The sequence below is a fragment of the Priapulus caudatus genome, unplaced genomic scaffold, assembly GCF_000485595.1.
Source record: "Priapulus caudatus unplaced genomic scaffold, Priapulus_caudatus-5.0.1 Scaffold824, whole genome shotgun sequence".
Lineage (NCBI taxonomy): Eukaryota > Metazoa > Priapulida > Priapulimorpha > Priapulimorphida > Priapulidae > Priapulus > Priapulus caudatus.
Genome location: NW_014577885.1, coordinates 110,489 through 117,744, shown reverse-complemented (window position 1 = coordinate 117,744; position 7,256 = coordinate 110,489). Strand labels below are relative to the sequence as shown.

Here is a 7,256-nt window from a genome sequence, read left to right as displayed (position 1 = left end):
AATTCTGCTAACTCACGTGGCAAACATAGCTTTCCAAAGCAAATGGTATCTGGTGTTTCTTCCGTACTTATACTTTGATGTGGCTTCGAACCATTTTTCATCTGTCCAGTAACCACTGTACCAGGCAACGTATGATAACCATTAACTTTGAAATTCATATCTACCGCACCCACACCTTCTACTTCCTTAGCACGCGGCGTTTCCTCATCATCAACTGTTTTCTCCTTAGCAGGTGTTTCTTTAGCATCAGGTACGTCCTCATTACCAGGTATTTCCTGAGTATCAGGTAAATCATTATCCTCAACTAGGGGCTCACCAATTGAAAAAATTTCTCTTAAACTGTTTTCTCTTGTGTCTGTAGATTTCTGCGCTTGTTCTATTTCTTCATTTGGTATTTCCTCATCTGTGTCACGTTTGTCTGATTCAGCATATTCGCTATTGCCAGATTTCTTTTCTTTTGCGTACAAGTTTTGTATTGCCCTGCTCCTGCTTTCCCCCTGTGCAAGAAGAACATCGACGAGTTTAACCACGTCCAGTGCGTGAACTGTCTCTGTTGTCGGGGCTTCAGTGGTTGTTGGTGTATAAGGATTAAACAATGTTAGGCTGTCTGCCTTAGATAGCGCCTTATTATTCCTTGCTGCAGTCTCGGCAGTGCGCTCTACTAGTTGACGAAAACAACGCCCACGAATACAAAGTGTTATCATGTCATCGCCATCTTTGTCATTGTAGTTTCTATTAGAGACATTCTCTATTGCATCCGCACTTTGTGATTCCTCAGTATTCGGTGTTTCCTCATCATCAGGTGTTTCCTCATCTTCAAGTGTTTCTTTATCATCAAGTGTTTCTTCATCATTAAGTGTTTCTTCATCATCAAGTGTTTCTTCATCATTAGGTGTTTCTTCATCATCAAGTGTTTCTTCATCATTAGGTGTTTCCTCAGCTTGTTTGTTATTGGCTTCATCAGCATCTTCAACCTTACGATAGTAGCAGCGTCCTTTGAAGCAGGCGATCGTGTCACGTGGGGCATCCTTTCTAACCTCATCTGTATTACGCTTGTCTGGTTCGACATCTCCTCTTTTCGCAGCTTTTCTATTTTTCGGATACGGAGTTCCCACTGGGATGATGTTGCTGTGGAGAGTGGGTTACTTGGAACTAGTTTCAGAAAACTCTCCATACTACATAACATAGTTTATATGGTGAAAACATTACCGTACAATTACACGTGTATACACGAACTTTGCAAAGGTATTTTATAAACGATTTATACTAGGTGGTGGTTATTCATATAACCTACATTGCAAATTACATTGGACGTTCCAAGGAACATCACCATTGGGGTTAGTTGAAACATGGTAAGGGCTAAGTTAGAAAATATATTATTAGTAGAATTTATGTTTGTTTCAAACATCAAAAATGAGTCGAACATATTATGAACGTATTCGCTCAGAGTGCAGTTTTTAAATGTCCAAAATACAGTTAATTGACTTGAATTATGCGCAAACGCAGCAAAAAAAACCTCCATTTGAGTTCTCTATGTTATTCTTCTTTTGTGTTGCGTGAGGGATTTATATGCTCTATTACGTGAACCGATGTGTATCCTGGCTAACATATACAATGCTGTAAATATGCAAGCCAACTGGATTTTCTAACCGCACACCTATTCAAGTGTGTATCACACAATGTGTTGCTGATTACCTAGGATTAGCCCTGTAAATATAGTATAATATCTGTGTGTCCTAGAATGATTCCCAATGCTGTATATATGAAGCCCACTCGTCATCGCAATAGGCCAACAACTGCATGGGAACCGTCATACCGAATTAAAAAGGAAAATGATAGAGTTAATTGGAAATCTTTTGATTGTCTATCTAATGTCGATAATATCTCCAAAGTGGAAAGAGAGCAAGTGCTTAGATACTGCATGATTTAGAACCGTCTCTAACCGATCTATCTTGCTTTAGGTTCATCGCATAGGATTAGTGCGTAAATTACTTGTACTACTGGTAATGTTTAACTAAAAAATAATAATTAAGGCAACACTAATTTTCCAATTTTGTTCAAGGTTTACTCATTGTACAAAAAAACGTATAAACCTTTCTCATTTGTATAGTGATTGTTTTAAATACAGACAATCGTCTTGAAGTAGAATGTTCTTGTTGTCCAACCACATACAATTACACATTACAGACTTAGCCCTCTTGGTGACAACGAATTTGTGTTCAAATAAATCAATAATCGTTTCAGTCATGTTTCAACTAACCTCATGTTCCACCCATTCATACATATTACATACATTCCCCTACCTATATCCCCGACGTGTTTCAAACACGTTAACAACGTCCAGGGCGTGAAGTGTCCCTGTGGTCCGAGCTTCAGCGGTCCTTGGTGCAAAAGGGTTGAATCCACTTAGGAAATCCGCTGGTGGCATCTGCTCGTCGTTCATTAAGGCCGTGACGTCACTGCTCTCTACTAATTTGCGAAAGCAGCGCCCGCGGAAACAAAGCGTCATCATGTCAGCGCCATCTTTGGACAGTTCATCTTCAGTAGATTCGTGATCTGCAGACGACAACTCAGATTCGGAATTCTCGCCGAATAGAGGTGGCTCCTGCATAGTATTCAGTCTTCTATCTTCTACTTTCCGGAGTTGCTCCATTTCTTCACTGATGTTCTCAGCATCTTCCTCGGCAATGCGACGATAGCAGCGTCCGTTGAAGCAGACGATCGTACCCGGTGGCTCACCTTTGCCTTCGTCTGTATCACCTTCGCCTTCGTCTGTATCACCTTCGCCTTCGTCTGTATCACCTTCGCCCTCGTCTGTATCACCTTCGTTCGATTCTACACGTTCACTTTCGGTAGCTTTACTTTCTCGCTGATCTCTCCCAAAAACGCTATCCAGGGTAGGCAGCGTGCCCAAGGGCGGCTGTAGCCTTCCCATAAATGGCAATTGATCAAACAGTCTTATGTTCCCCGGTGTAGAGAAACGGTTATAATCCATTATTGCTGCTGCGTCACTGGCACTCACTTTCCGAGGTAAACAACGCCCGAGGTAACAGACCGTCATCGTATCAGTGGCATATCTGTCATACCCGTTAGAGCCTTCTTCTTCTCCTTCTTCTTCGCCGTTGACACCCCTGTCACTTGTATAAGTTGCGCGAAGCCTACGACGTTCTATGGCTTCTGGGGGGTATCCGTTCCCCCGCCCAGTAACTTTAGGGTAACACCAGCCACTTCTATCACAGACCAGTTTGACTCTGACTCCATTATCATTGCTTGGTTCCACATTATCTTCGTCTTCCTCCTCGTCTTCTTCCTCGTCATCCTCATCGTCTTGTCTTTCTTCGGAAATTCCACGATCTGCCGCTCTATAGCCAGTTTGTTGATATGGGGGAGGCCGCAGTAAAGCATTGCGAGTTCTGATTGCGGCATCGGCAGCCTCTCTTGCGCCGGAGTCATAACCGTCATCGTTGCTCTCTTCTGAGGGTTCGTTTTCCTCTCGACTAGCCGTTTCGTCTTCTTCTTCATCGTCGTCTTCATCGTTAGACTCCATGCCTTCGTCTGCCACCTCAATCTCGCGACGAATGCAGCGACCCTTGTAGCAAATCAACGCGCCATCCTCATCTTCTGTTTCTGTCGCTGATCTGTCCTGCTCAGCTTGTTCGTACCTAGTCGACGGAAGCGAACGATATGAGGACGTTCCGTAGTACCCCGGGGGAGTAATCGCTGACACTTCGCCCATGTCACTACCTTCTTCCGGTTCTTCGTTTTCTTCTTCCCCTTCTTCTTCTAATTCTTCTTCTTCTTCTAATACTTCTTCTTCTTCTTCGGCTTCTTCGGCTTCTTCGGCTTCTTCGGCTTCAAATTCCTCTTCTTCTTCTTCTTCCTCCTCCTCCGGCGCAGGATAGACTTCTGGAATGGCTATAAAGCCATGCGGTCCGTCATACAGTCTGATACCGATGCCAGCAAGGTTTGCACCTATGCCCGTGTAGTGAATGTCATAGGGATAGGGAGGACGATGTAGAAACTCCTGGAAATCGTCGCTGTAACGTATATGTGTTTACATTACCGTAGTAATTAGTAGCAAAAAAGACAAGGCTCATCTTACCTATTAAACTATTAACTATTAAGATTTTATAGCATTATTAAATCATTATGCAGAATAGAATAAATGTATCCATAGTGTTATTAATCGTTAACATCTGTACCGATATAATATCACTGGTAACGGTTAGTGTAGATGCATAATTATACACAGCAGTAACGATTCAAATTTTACATCGTAAATAACGTTATATTATCGATCGATATCATTATGTACACAACGAAGTCAGTTTAAAAAATAACATATGTGTAAGTGTAAGTGTTGGTTCTTGCAAAATAGTTTTTCTTGTTTTTAAAAGTACTAACACATACTCAAATCGTCCTCCTTGTGATATTGGCGCAGAACCAAAGAACTGCCCTCCCTGTCGTCCTACAGGTCCTTGCGCCTGGAAGCCCCCTCCGCCTTGAAAGGGATTAAATCCTGCCCCACCAATTGGTGCCCTACCATCAGCTCCGAGTACAACATTCCCTCTGCCAGCAGTTCCCAATCCTACCCTATTAGGTGCTAGAGGAACCCTTCCAGCTCCAGCTGTTTGTCCTAAACCAAATCCTGCCTGCCGGCCAAGGACTTGCTGACCAAAATTAGTCTGCTGATTGAAGCCGCCCAGACCTTGTTGGCCTAAGCCTGTGCGCTGACCAACTCCTTGTTGACTTAAACGAATTTGCCGACTTAAGCTTTGCTGATTCTGTTGCTGACCGACGCCTAGCTGGCCTAGGGCTCGCTGGCCTATGCCTACCTGACCTACGCCTATCTGGCCAACGCCTCGCTGTCCTACACCTAGCTGGCCTACGCCTTGTTGGCCTATGCCTAGCTGGCCTATGCCTAGCTGGCCTACGCCTCGCTGGCCTATGCCTACCTGACCTACGCCTCGCTGGCCTATGCCTAGCTGGCCTACGCCTCGCTGGCCTATGCCTACCTGACCTACGCCTTGCTGTCTACACCTAGCTGGCCTACGCCTTGTGGCCTATTCCTAGCTGGCCTACGCCTTGTTGGCCTATTCCTAGTCTGGCTCTACGCCTTGTATGGCCATATTCCCTAGCTGGCCTACGCCTTGTTGGCCTATTCCTAGCTGGCCTACGCCTTGTTGGCCTATTCCTAGCTGGCCTACGCTTCGCTGTCCTACACCTAGCTGGCTTACGCTTTGTCGGCCTATCCCGAGCTGGCCTATGCCTCCCTGACCCACGCCCCGCTGGCCTATGCCTCCCTGACCCACGCCCCGCTGGCCTATGCCTCCCTGGCGTGCACCGAATTGACCCACGCCTTGCTGTCTCAGTCCCTGACCAATGACATGGTGGCTCATAACCTGTTAAGAAGTAGATCCACCATAGAAAATAGAGTGAGATAGACCGATTAGTACAGCGAATTATCGCATGCTTGTTGGTTGAATTGTCAGTTGCAGTGTAAAGCCCGGCGCACACGTGAGTTATTTTACTCAAGTAAAATGACGCATGAGTCAAAAATTATCAAACACGTTAGATATTGAGTAAAATGTCGCATGCGTCAAATTACTCAACGAAAATCCGCCGCACACGTGAGTAAAATGACTCATGCGTCATTTTACTTGAGTAAAATAACTCACGTGTGCGCCGGGCTTAAGTTGCTAGTATTACACTGAATCATCAATTAAGCCCGCTTACATAGTTTCTGTGATTGAACAATGGTTTTAACTGTCGCCTGACGTATAGTATTACAGTTATAAAAATTATTGTATCAAGCCTATTGTGCCACGTTTATAGGAAGTGGTTATAAGATTCCTAATAATAATAATAATAATAATAATAACATATTGCGCTCAATTAGTAAACGTACCAGAGCGAGCCAAATGACTGCCGCCTTTCCTACATAGCAGAGAGAAAGAAAAATAGAGCAGGTATAAACACAGGCTAACATCTGTAAAGAACGTTGAATGGTCAGTATAAATCTGCAGCTTACTAGAAACGTATAGCATTACACATGTTTAATACCATTGATGGTTAAAAGGGAGAAACGTCGTAGGTGCACATGATCTGTGCACATTGCAGCTGGTGCTAATTGCACTGAGCAGAAATCTAATGCAAACGCAAGGCGTGCGCAAACAGGTGCTCGTCGCTAAAAGCACGCGTTTTAGTTACACACTAGCAGCACGCATGCAGTCTTTGTACGCTGCGTCAACGATTTGTATGCGGCTTTAAAAATATGAGACGACCACAAAGCGCTCGCTGACGTCTGGCGCTAGCAGAAATTGTCGCACGTTAACCAAAAAACACGAAGAAAAAAACAGAGTGTACGACGCTATAGCGGCCGCGGATGAAAATAGAACGCACCTAACAGCAATGAGAAACAAGAGAGCGTTGGACGACAGCGAGGAACACACAGTGCGTTAAGTTGATTCTACGCGTAGGCGTATCACTACAATCGAACTTACCCTTCATGATGCGAATGCGAGCTCCAGCATGCGCGCGTAAAGTCACTGCCAACACGAAGAGCACAGTTTTACAAATGAAGTCAAGAACCAGACAAGGCCATAAGGTGCTCTAGGTAGGGCAGAATGTCACCGGACCTGACATTATATGCAACATGACGCCTAGACTTAGCTGTCGACGTATGTGTATCGATGAGTATCTGTCATCTGTGGTTGTAGACGAGCCCTTGTCGTCGTCATAGCAGTCGACGTAAGGCGCAGAAAAGAATTGTTGTCGCGTCTCACCATATGAACCAGTTGCAGTGAATCGACGACTGCGAATATCAGTGAAACAGTTCCGCACGCTTGAACTCGATCATTAACACAATTCCACAGATACGGGCGGTTCCATCTATCACCTTAAGTCACCAGCCCGCGTAGTCGTATTGCTTGTTTTACCTGCCAGATCTTACCACCTTGTATCACCTGTGCTAGGCTGCTCTATGTGCGTCTGTAATACACAGTGATGATACGGTCAGGAGAGAATAATAGACTCTCTATAGATCTCTATTATTCACTCCTGACACGGTTATGGTGATGTACGGCAGATATTCGTGGAATTTCGGTCCTCCGTTTCTTTTGCGCGGAAACTCGGCACCAATCTATCCCAGCTCGAGAGGGAATCATGGGGTCGCAGTCGCTTCGTACTTGGCAAAAATATTTCAGCCGCTTCATACTTCAACATGAGAGAAAAGCTGCGTCAAACTATAACATCGC

The 7,256-nt window shown here is 44.7% G+C and overlaps 1 long non-coding RNA gene across 1 annotated transcript; it reads right to left on the bottom strand.

Annotated features, from left to right (window-relative positions):
* Nucleotides 1-5,333: 5,333 nt before the first annotated feature.
* LOC106813786 lies at nucleotides 5,334-6,583 on the bottom strand. Its single transcript, XR_001394509.1, has 3 exons — nucleotides 6,504-6,583; nucleotides 5,909-5,937; nucleotides 5,334-5,402 (listed from the first exon to the last, which is right to left on the bottom strand). It is a non-coding gene; the product is annotated as an uncharacterized LOC106813786 (long non-coding RNA).
* Nucleotides 6,584-7,256: the final 673 nt, after the last annotated feature.